An 11,255-nucleotide genomic window follows, 5' to 3' on the forward strand; every position below is an offset into this window, starting at 1 on the left:
TTCCTTATTAAATTGCCTACAAAAAAGTATAAAATGAAATTTTTGTGAGATAAATTTTAAGGGTACTTTTGGGGTCTCAAAGTCGGACGAAAAATTTTTTTTTTCAAAAATTTTTTCACCTATGTGTATAAAGATCGACCTACACAAAAATTGGTAAGACCTAGAACTGATCCGTAAAAACCTTTTGAACTAAGAATTGCCCGCTCTTTCCAAATCCGTTGAGAGCTTAAATGTAGAGTTAATATTTTTTTCAAAAATGACCAAAGTTCGCGCGGGGTATTTTTCGGTAACGTCGAAAAAAAATTCAAATTCGATTTTTAAGATCAATTTTCAGGTTTTCTTTGGTAAAATCTAAAATTCAATATGGGCTTTTTAAGAATTAGGCCAAAAAGTGAATAGAACAGATTTTTTTATATAAAAAAATTTAAATTTTTTTTTGAAAGAAAATTTTTGTGAAAAAAAAATCGAAATTTCTCGTCTTTTAAAAAAAATGATTTTTGACATAGAAGGAATAGTCCGATCTTTATGAAAATTTTTGTGGATAATCCCTATAACCTATACTAATTATGATTATTTATGTTTGACTGGCCGTTTGGCCGTTTTTCATCGATTTTTTTTAGGTTGAAAAGACGTTACCCACAATGCCCCACCATGGGGCATTTATCGGTAATTTCTTTGAGTCCAGTTATGACAAACTTCTAAAAGTCCTAGGATAACGTCCTATTAGGAACTGATAGTCCTTTCCGTAAGCTTTCTAATGGTCTTGGTCCCATTTAAAAATATTAATATTTACCCCATTTTTTTTTCAAAAAACCGAAAAAATTACCGGTAATGCCCCGCCTCACCCTAACTATTTATCAAAAAATAGAATTCCATTTGATATGAAAAATCAATTTTTAGGAAGTAAAATTGCTTTATATAAAAAGACAATATATTACCTAATAAGTTATTTTTTTCTTTGTTATATAAACAAAGACTTTTTACATTCTATTTATTTTCTTACACATTTTAAATTGATTAAATATGGATTTTAAAGTTATCTATCTGTGTAAATCTGTATTTCTTGTTTGTTTTCTGTTGTACTACATATAATTTTTATTTCTTGATTATTTTATATTTTCAGAACACAAAAATGAAATTTGATTTTATGGAATAATAAAAATATCACAAATAAAAACAGGTATTTAGACACTGCGTAGTTAAGTAGTAAGTTGTATTTTTGTATCCACTAAGATCTTGTAAACTTTTAAAGATATATTAATAACACAAGAATGGTTTTAGGCTATTTCAGGGAAAAAGCAAATAGTAATAAGGCTAATATTATTATTGGTCGAGCCATGGAATTAATGCTAGATTTGCTGTGAAATAAGAAAAAAACGGCTGAGCTATTAACTAATACTATTCGATCTTTTTCGATTTAGGGAAAATAGACCTACCAAGGATTATTCATGCCTAGTTGCATTACAAAATTCGGATTCTAAGTGCCATTTACACAATGATTACGAGATGGTTGCATTACCAACACCCATCCCCCCACACCCTTTTTTAGAAAAAAAGAATTTCGAAATAATTTTCATTTACATTCATAATAGGTAAGTAATAAGGTATTTTAGTATGTCAATTAAGACCTTACTGAGTACCAAATTGACTGGGTTCACCAGTAAAAGAAAGTTATAGGGTTGGTTGAAGGCTATTTTATTTTGGAGTGGGTTTAATAGTTACTTAGGGATACTCCTTGCATTACCTATAGGTATTATACATTTTCTAAATAAATATTACTTTTTTATTTTATTTAAATCTGTTAGGGATTTATATTATTTCAGAAAATTAGGCTCACATTTATTGATTTATGTTTTTTTCAATGCATTGTATATTTTTATAACTCTTTATTGTCTGTGTCTAATTGTTTATTGTTTTAGGTGAAATTGATCAATATGGATACTCATCATACAAAAGAAAAACCATTTAAATGTGAATCATGTCACATGACATTCTCACAGAATGATAGTTTTAACCGACACAAGACAATTCATGGTGTAAGACCATTTAAGTGTGATATATGTCAAAAATCTTTCTGTACAGTAAGGGGTTTAACAGTACACACACAGAGGAGACACACAAGAGAGAAACAATACACTTGTGATACATGTAAAAAGGCTTTCTGTACAAGTAGTGATTTAATTGTACATAAAAGGATCCATACAGGAGAGAAGCCATTCAAATGTGATACATGTAAAAAGACTTTCTCTCTAAAACGTCATTTAAATGACCATAAGAGGATACACACAGGAGAAAAGCCATTTAAATGTGATACATGTAAAGTGGCTTTTATGCAACAAAATGCATTAAATCGCCATAAGATAATCCATACAGGAAGGAAGCCTTACTCATGTAATACATGTGAAAAATCTTTCTTTACAACTAGTCATTTGACAAGACATAAGGAGATTCATACAGGTAAGAAGTCATTCAAATGTGATTTGTGTGAAAAAGCTTTCTTACAACCATATCATTTAACTGAGCATAAGAGGATTCATACAGGAGAGAAGCCATACTCATGTGAATTATGCCAGAAATCTTTTTACTCTAGTTCAAACCTGGCAAGACATAATAAATCAGCTGGACATCTCAAGAAGTTAGAATTTACTCAAAAGACAGTTCCACCTTTTGCTTCTACAAGTTTTGTTGATTGTGGTGAAGCTGATGTTAAACTGGAAATAAAAGAAGAAGAAACTCTAGATGAGGATCCTCTCTTTATTAACATGGAGGATAAGAATCTTGATTAGGATTGAAATATATACTATTCATATTGTTGAATATGATTAATTATTTTGTGATATTGAGTAAAATCTAATTAATTTTGTCACATTTTTCCATAACTTATTTTTTTTCTTCAGATATATATAATGTAATCATAAAGAAAAACGTGAATGGTAGCTAACATAACATAATATAACAAATATGAATAGGTAATTGCATCAGAATAATATTGTAAAACTAAGGATATTTCTTGTACCGTTTTTTCTTTTATGATATTAATAATCTTTTACAAAAGTAACACAATGTCTGTCAGTTTATGTGATTTGCCCGTCCCCTTAGAGGCTATGTATTTAAAAGTTCGACTTTCTAGTGTAGATTCTTCTATTTATAAGGCATGCATGACCATTTAACAACCCTCCACCATCCTTTAATATTAGGATAAGTAAAAGTCGCTCGTTATATATAGAGTAAATATAAAATTTTTATTGTTCTAGCTTTGTTAATTTGGTACTCTTTTTTTTACTTTTAAAAAGGTTTTAAATTAATCTATCATTTTTGCATTTTAGGCGCCAAAACAAATAACAAGCATCATACCTGCCACAAAGAATTATCTTGCATGAGACATTTGACCAGACATATCAGGGTTAAAACTGGCGAGAAACCATTTAAATGTGATGTATGGGAAAAAGTATTTTTAGATATCAGTGCTTTGAAAAACACAAAAGATTACAAATAGAGGAGAGAAGTCATACGCTTTTTCACAAGAAAGTACATGAACTATACGTAACAGAATTCATAAAAGTGAAAAGCCATAATCTTGCAATGTTATATAAGCTTTTCATACAAATGTAAGGACCCAGGCCATACTGGATTGAAGCCAAATACTCTTGTGATACATGTGAAAAGATACATTGACATTTATACTGATTAGAAGATATACTCCTGTGAATTATGCCAAAAATATTATTATTGCACTTTAAACCTGATTATACTTTTTAGTCTTAAATCTAATAATAAAAATATAAAACTTAATTTTAAGTTAAGGATATAGAAATTAAAGGGGGGGGGGGGGGGAGAATGTGGTGACGCGTCACACGACATACCAGCAATTTTATTTTGGGTGCTACTCCCTTAGTTTTAGAGATAATTGGGTAAAATATTTTTGGTTGTGTCACTAATTATCCCAAGTTTTGATATCTTTAAATAAACGTCGGCGATACTGCCTCTCCCGCCGTCCACCGCCGTTTTCCGCCGCCGAAAAAATAACATGGTCTAAAATGATTCCAAATTGCCTAATTCGGCGAGAATTGCAATAAAAAAAATTTTAAAAATATTTTTTACTGACCAACCTAAAAAAGATTTTGTTTCAATATCTTTAAAAGTACAGGAGAAGCACTGAATTTAAGATATACCTTGATAAACAAGAATTTGAAAAAAAAAGATCAAGTCCCCCCACAGGGGTGCTTGTAAGGGAAAATAGTTTTGAAAAAATTACATGGTCTCAAATGATTCCAAATTGCCTAATTCGGCGAGAAATGCAATGAAAAACAATTTTTGGGCAGCGGCGGAAAATGGCGGCGAACGGCGGGAGCGGCGGTTTTTTTTTAAAGATACCAAAACTTGGGTTAATTAGTGACACAACCAAAAAGATTTTACCCAATTATCTCTAAAACTAAGGGAGTAGCACCCAAAATAAAATTGCTGGCATGTCGTGTGACGAGCCACCACATTTCCTCCCCCCCCCTTTCCTGCCGTTTAAGAAAACAACCATGGCGGTCACACTGCCTTTTAGCGGGTTTTTGGCTATTTTTATATGTTTTACATATTTCCCCATATCTTTAGTGTTTTTGGTCCAATTTTAAAACTCTTGGGATATCAGTAACAAAATAATTTTTTCCATTGTTATGAGCACCTTTTATGTAATTTACTTTGACCGTCATCATTATACAAAGTATGTGTTTTCTACAATAAATCTATTCTTGATTTTAATAAATACACTTTAAATCTATTTGTACGTATTCCCATACATGATTTTTGTGCTTCGCTACCTATGGATGTTGTCATCCTTGTTTAATAATGTTTTCTTCTTCGTAATTAGCCAAAAAAAACCGTGTGAAATAGTAATGAAATAAACGCAATGTTTTACAAAAATAAATGTTTGAGGTAAAATTTTCCATTTTTATATAAATATCCTATTCAAATGATTTTGGAGTACTGATTCCTATTACAACAATGTTCAATGTTATATGCGAAGAATTGTAGTACGGACTCACCTTTTCCGTGAGACTTGTAGAGTAGCTCCGCTCCTCAGCTCAAGTAAATGTATGTTTATCTATCTGCCCTAAGAAGGGGAGAAACCAATTGTGTATAAAGGGATAGTTTCACGAATTGCATTTAAAAAAAATAGTGAACTGTAAGTTTTTTCTATTTTAAATAACGTAGTAGTGCATAATATAAAGTTATTGATTAAAATTAAAAGATTTGAGCAGGGATTTTCCTTAAAAAATGAGTTTTTCATTTTTATTTTCAACTTCGTTGCATGTTATATATGGCAAAAACTTTTTTGTCATAAATACAACTTAAGATAGAATTTACTAGTTAATAGAACTTCAAACTTTTTATACAACAAAATACACATAACAACAAAGAATGACCAATAAAATATAATTTAGTATAGTACTTAGAGTAGTGATCTTTTTATATGTCTTAGTAGAATATATTAGGCATTGGATAGATATGATTGCGATAAAGAATTTTAACATTGACCTGACCGAACTTTTTTTATTTGACAATATCTCAAAAAGTTAGTGATTTGCATCATAAATTACATGAGAATGGTCTTTTGTATGGTTAGTTGGTATTTCCGCGTGAGATTATGTGTATATTGTAAGTAAACAGGACGATTTTCTTCATTTTTTTAAAAAAGAATCTATAGAAAACCTTTCCTATTATGAACCGGACGTTATTTTTTATGTTTTTTAAATAACTTGTCCCAAGGGGAACCCCTGTTAAATTTTTGTATAACTCTTGTGAAATATGTGGAAAAAGATTCTCTGATATTGGTGTTATGGCTATACATATTTGGAAAAAAATAGACCATTCTCATGTACTTTATGTGGCAAATCACTTTAACTTTTTTAGATATTGTCAAATAAAAAAAGTTTGGTCTGGTCAATGTTAAAAATTCTTTAACATATAATCATATCTATCCAATGCCTAATATATTCTACTAAGACATATAAAAGTTCACTATTCTAAGTACCTTAACTCTTTAAATACACTTCGTAGGACTATTCTGTCATATTAATTTAAATTAATGATTTTCTGATCTTTATTGCTGTTCACCCTGAGAAGGGGTGTTTTTATTGTCTGGCCTATCCCTCCAGGACAGGACCAGACATTTAGTGAACCATTGTAATTACCTATTATTTGCTATATGAATTAACTTTGCATATCCTTATACTTGTACCTATGATTTGTATTGTATTAGATGTAAGATTCAGTTATTTGCCCACCAATAAACATTCAACCTAACTGTACTTGGGTTATAATTCTGTGTATCAGCGTAGCTGATCTATAATTAGTGAATTGTACGTCTGTATGTCAACTCGAGCTTGTCATTTATAGAACTGGAAGTCCGTCCACCGGTACACACTACCACAGAATCTATATAATCAAATCCTAAAAATCTATGTATGTATGTTTATAAAAAATATTTTGTATTTAAGCAATTTTGCAACAAATTTACTTACCATTTTGTTTAGATTTAACAAGTGTTGATATTCGTTTCTTGTACTGTTTTAGAGCATCGCTTTTAATGATGTAGTCATCCTTGATGTAATGGGAATAAGTAAGTATTCCAAAAAAATCATATGAACAGAATAATTATATCTCAAAGAAATTTTTTTCTCAGAAAAATTAAATCAACATATTTACAATGGACGCACATACTTTCTGGTAACGATTATAGTTACTTTCTACCTAACCTGGATTACCTCTAGAGGACAAGTTACTCTAAAAATGTTATCTTTAGGTATCATTAAAACAAATCTTGCTACTGAAGTGCACGATTACGCGGCCAACTCTTTGGATGCACGACCTTTGTCTGAGAAATCCTAACTGTCAAGTGTGTATGGTAATAAGTAGCGCCTGTTTTGGGCCAAGGCATCTTTCCTACTCTAACTATTTATTTTGCCTACCTTACATAGCAGGAGTAACATTTTTACTTCTTTAGTTAATACGCGGTGTTGGACCGATTCAAACCTATCACCTTCCCAACAACGAGCGGCTTCGCCGCGTGTCACACACAGTCTCGGGTTAAGAATATTGTACCTAACTTTTTTAGGAATCATCATACAAAGTTTGAATTCGATAGGACAATTTTAACATAACAAAATTAATGGAAAAAGGTTATATGAAACAAGGATGACATATATTCTAAACCGGCCTTTCCCTTTTATATTATTTTCCCCACCCTACTTTTTTTATTTTGAAATAAGAGGGGAGTGTTTCTGTGCTTAACTAGGCCCTTTGAGGGAATAAGCCAAATTTCTTCTATTTTATTACAGCATTATTATATAGTACATTAGCATGCTAAAACAATACATTCATATTAATTGCGAATATACAATGAAGACGGAATAATTAAAAGTAAAAAATTTTTTCCTTTGATACAAATATTCTCTACTCTTGTATGTGTTATATTATTATTTTAGGGAGAGATAAATAAGCTTTCTGTTTTATAATTAATTATTGTATGATTAAAAGCGAAGCTTTTCTATAATTAGAGTCGGTCCGTCCGTCCGTAACGGATAGCTTTTTTCATTAATTGAGGCATGTTAGAATTGTCCTATCGATTTCAAACTTTGCATGGTGATTCCTGTAGTAGTTAGGTACGATTTAGAAAGCGTAGCAACTCTATAATAATTACCAGAATGTCCGTACGTCCATTTTAAACATGTTGATTTTTGTACAAACAACAAATTTTTATGTGATCCAATTATCCGATTGATGTGATTTTTGGTATACAGATTCCTGAGACAACAAAGTACAATATTATAAGCGAAGCAACTCTATAATCAAGTCCTAAAAATGTAAGTATGTCCATAAACATTATTCTGTATCAAGCAGTTTTTCAACAAATTTACTTACAATTCAGCTTGACTCTTATTCTTATTAATCAGTTCTGACACTATACAAAAGTTAATGTCCGTTTGTCCTAGTGCTTCGCTTTTATGGATGTTGTCATCCTTGTTTTCTATGGAAGGATAGGACAATTTAATATAAATTCAATTTTTAAAATATTATCAATCAATATTTTAAATTGAGATAAAGTTTCACACCAAAGATTTGAGGGAAAATTATTAGTAGCAAAGCTACTCTATAGTTCTAAATGTCCTTCCGTCCGTAATTAATAAATTGGGGTAAACGTGATTTTCTCGGCTCCTGAAAACATAGAAGACTGAAACTTCAAGTCAACATTCCCATCAATATGGAGCATAATTAAGTAAAAAACATCCATAGCGGTCAGACTGCTTTGAAGCAGCTTTTTCAACACATTTTCTCTCCATTGTAAGATATACAAAGGAAGTTCTTGCCAATATTTCCTTCATTATGCACCATAATTATAGGTATAATAATAATAGGTACTGCTTTTAAGATGATTTTCTATTTATAACTTTTACAGACATAAACCTTATTTTCTAAGGTTTTGTGATTTTAAGTTTTTGCATATATGCTCTCTTTCTTTTCTTTGTTATGATAACAGATAATCTGCTCTATAACTCACTTTGTCCGTTTGTCTATTTTATAATAGATTTTGTGCTTCGCTATTTATGCATGTTGTCATCCTTGTTTTACTATTGATTGTCTTACACTTATAAATTTTATCAATAAACAGTTTTGGATTTTTTATTCTTTATTTATCCTTAACAAGGGTGATAACATCCATAAAAGCGAAGCTCTGAAACGGCGGGACATAAGAACATTAACTTGTAGAGTGTCAGTACTGAAAAAGCAGAATACAGATGAATAAAAAACGAAACAAAATTTTTAATAAATTTGTTGCAAAACTGCTTAAGAATATACTTATATTTTTAGGACTTGATTAAATATATGCTCCGCTTATTAATTGTACCTTGTTATAATAGGAATCAGTATTTTAAAAAATGAATCAGATGATTTTGACATACCATGCGGCTGAATGCGTATCTGCTCAGGGAGGGCAGGACATTGGGCTGTTTACCACACTAGTCCCCAAAGATAATAACGTTTACTTTTTTGCTGGCTTACCAACATTGGGGACTTTTATTGTATCAAGATGGTTAGTTCATTTATTAAGTTGATTGCCCAGGCGCATCAACCACTAATTGTAATCTACAGAAGAAGTGATTTGTGTATCCGCATTGGGGATGTACATCAAATTTTTAGGTCATTGTCTTATCCCTTTAGATCCCTGGCATATGCCACGTAATAATAAATATTATATAAACTGAAAGATAAGGAAGGGATATACATTTTTTAGTGCTTTCTTTACCGTGTTGTGATAGTGTATTTATTTAAAAGGTAAATATTAAAACTTTTACATAACATTATAACAACTAACTGTAACAAGAATGACAACATTCATAATTAAGCGACGCAAATATGTAAACATTATTTACCTAAAAGTAAATTTGTCTGTAAACATATATATCTTAATGTAAATTTAGGCATATCAGATTCCTTTAACAATAAGGAACAATTAAGAAAGTAAAGGATCTATATCATTTTTTGAAGAAGAGCTGTTTGTTTTTTATCTATAATAAAAAGTCTGAAGCTTAAAATCTTAGTAACCACTGAACCGATTGGGCTCTACTCTTCAGGGAATATACCTACTGGTTCTGTGATGGTTTTAAGCTATTTTTTGGGGTGGTGGGACACCCCCAATCCCACCAAAAAATGAATAATACCCCCCCTCCCCCCAAATTTTTTTTATTCTTTTTGAAACTAAAATTTAAAAAAGGGGGTCGACTAACCTCCCCCCCCCAAAAAAATGAAAATTCCCCCCCCCCCAATTTTTTTTTTAAATTTAGATAAAACAAAAATAGGTTGATCAAACCTCTTGGGGCACTAGTAAATATTTATTTTGCTGATTACAATTTTATATAATAATTGGATTTATACAATTTAATTTTTTTCTAGCTTTGCTTCCATGAAAGTTGTCATCCTTATTTTACCTTTTTCGCCTTGATTTTGGGTAAACAAATTTTTTTACCTAGAAATATCTGTATAACAATATTTTATGTTCTAATATTTCACATAAATCATTTCAGGAGATTGAGAGAAGATATACCAGCATGAATACCTGTGATATTTGTAACAAGAATTTTACAAAGAAACAAAACATGGTAGTTCATATGAGGGTTCATACGGGAGAGAAACCATTCTCATGTGATCAATGTGAAAAGACATTTAGAACTAGTGGTATATTGACTCAGCACAAAAGGATCCATACAGGTGAAAAACCATACTCATGTGGTCAATGTGGAAAAACATTTTCTTGTAAGGGAAGTTTGACTACACACAAAAGAGTTCATACTGGCGAGAAGCCATACTCGTGTGATCAATGTGGAAAGTCATTTTCTCAGAATGGGGATTTGACTAAACACAAAAGGATCCATACAGGTGAGAAGCCATACTCATGTAAACTTTGTGAAAAACATTATAAATCTAGTTCAGAGTTATCAAAACATAAAAAATCCCCTGAACATTTAGAAATGATGAAAAGCTGTAAAGGTACAGTTCCGCCTTCTGTACCTTTTAATTTTATTGAAATTGAAGATGTTAATATCAAGGAAGAAGTTAAAGAAGAAATCAAAGAAGAAATATTTGAAGAGGATCCTCTCTCTATTGAAATGTAAATGAATGAGAATGTTAAAAATAATTTCATCAGAGAATTATAAATATTATTTTACTTTCTAATATAAAAATCTAAACATACAGAATAATTTTTTATCTAATTAAAAAAATATCCGTAACATTTCTACTTTATTATATTACTAAAAGCGTCGCCCCTTGCCTATAAGGGATTTTTTACTCAGCTTAATACCAAACTTCCTAAATTAGTGAACAGTTTATCCAGCCTTTTATGAGATAGTATTGACCATGCATTGACAAAAAGACATCCTATTAGTGTATATAATATAAAATTTGTATTTAAAATGACAAATATCTTGTATATAACTTAGACAACATTTTTCTAAAATGTACAATAAATATTGTAAAATTAATTAAAGTTTTATCAAAGCTTGTCTATAACTAGGTTCTGTAAGTTCGTACGCGGGTCACGGTTAGCTCTTTTCATTATTTAAGCTTTTTAGAATTGTCCTATCGATTTCGAACTTTAAATAATGATTCAGTTAGGTACAATTTAGAAAACACAGCAAATCTATAATCGTTAAAAGAAAGTCATTACGTGCATTTTAAACAAGCTGATTATGTTTTTTTTGACAACC

The 11,255-nt window shown here is 30.6% G+C and overlaps 2 long non-coding RNA genes across 2 annotated transcripts; both read left to right on the forward strand.

Annotated features, from left to right (window-relative positions):
• The first annotated feature begins 1,121 nt into the window (after window positions 1-1,121).
• On the forward strand, window positions 1,122-3,823 carry LOC145332938 (uncharacterized). The gene is made up of 3 exons (XR_013884379.1): window positions 1,122-1,180; window positions 1,920-2,969; window positions 3,327-3,823. It is a non-coding gene; the product is annotated as an uncharacterized LOC145332938 (long non-coding RNA).
• Window positions 3,824-9,281: 5,458 nt separating this feature from the next.
• Window positions 9,282-11,030, forward strand: LOC145332939 (uncharacterized). Its single transcript, XR_013884380.1, has 2 exons — window positions 9,282-9,324; window positions 10,074-11,030. It is a non-coding gene; the product is annotated as an uncharacterized LOC145332939 (long non-coding RNA).
• Window positions 11,031-11,255: the final 225 nt, after the last annotated feature.

This window comes from Acartia tonsa, chromosome 11 (genome assembly GCF_053477335.1).
Source record: "Acartia tonsa isolate MP-2025a chromosome 11, ASM5347733v1, whole genome shotgun sequence".
Taxonomy (NCBI): Eukaryota; Metazoa; Arthropoda; class Copepoda; order Calanoida; family Acartiidae; genus Acartia; species Acartia tonsa.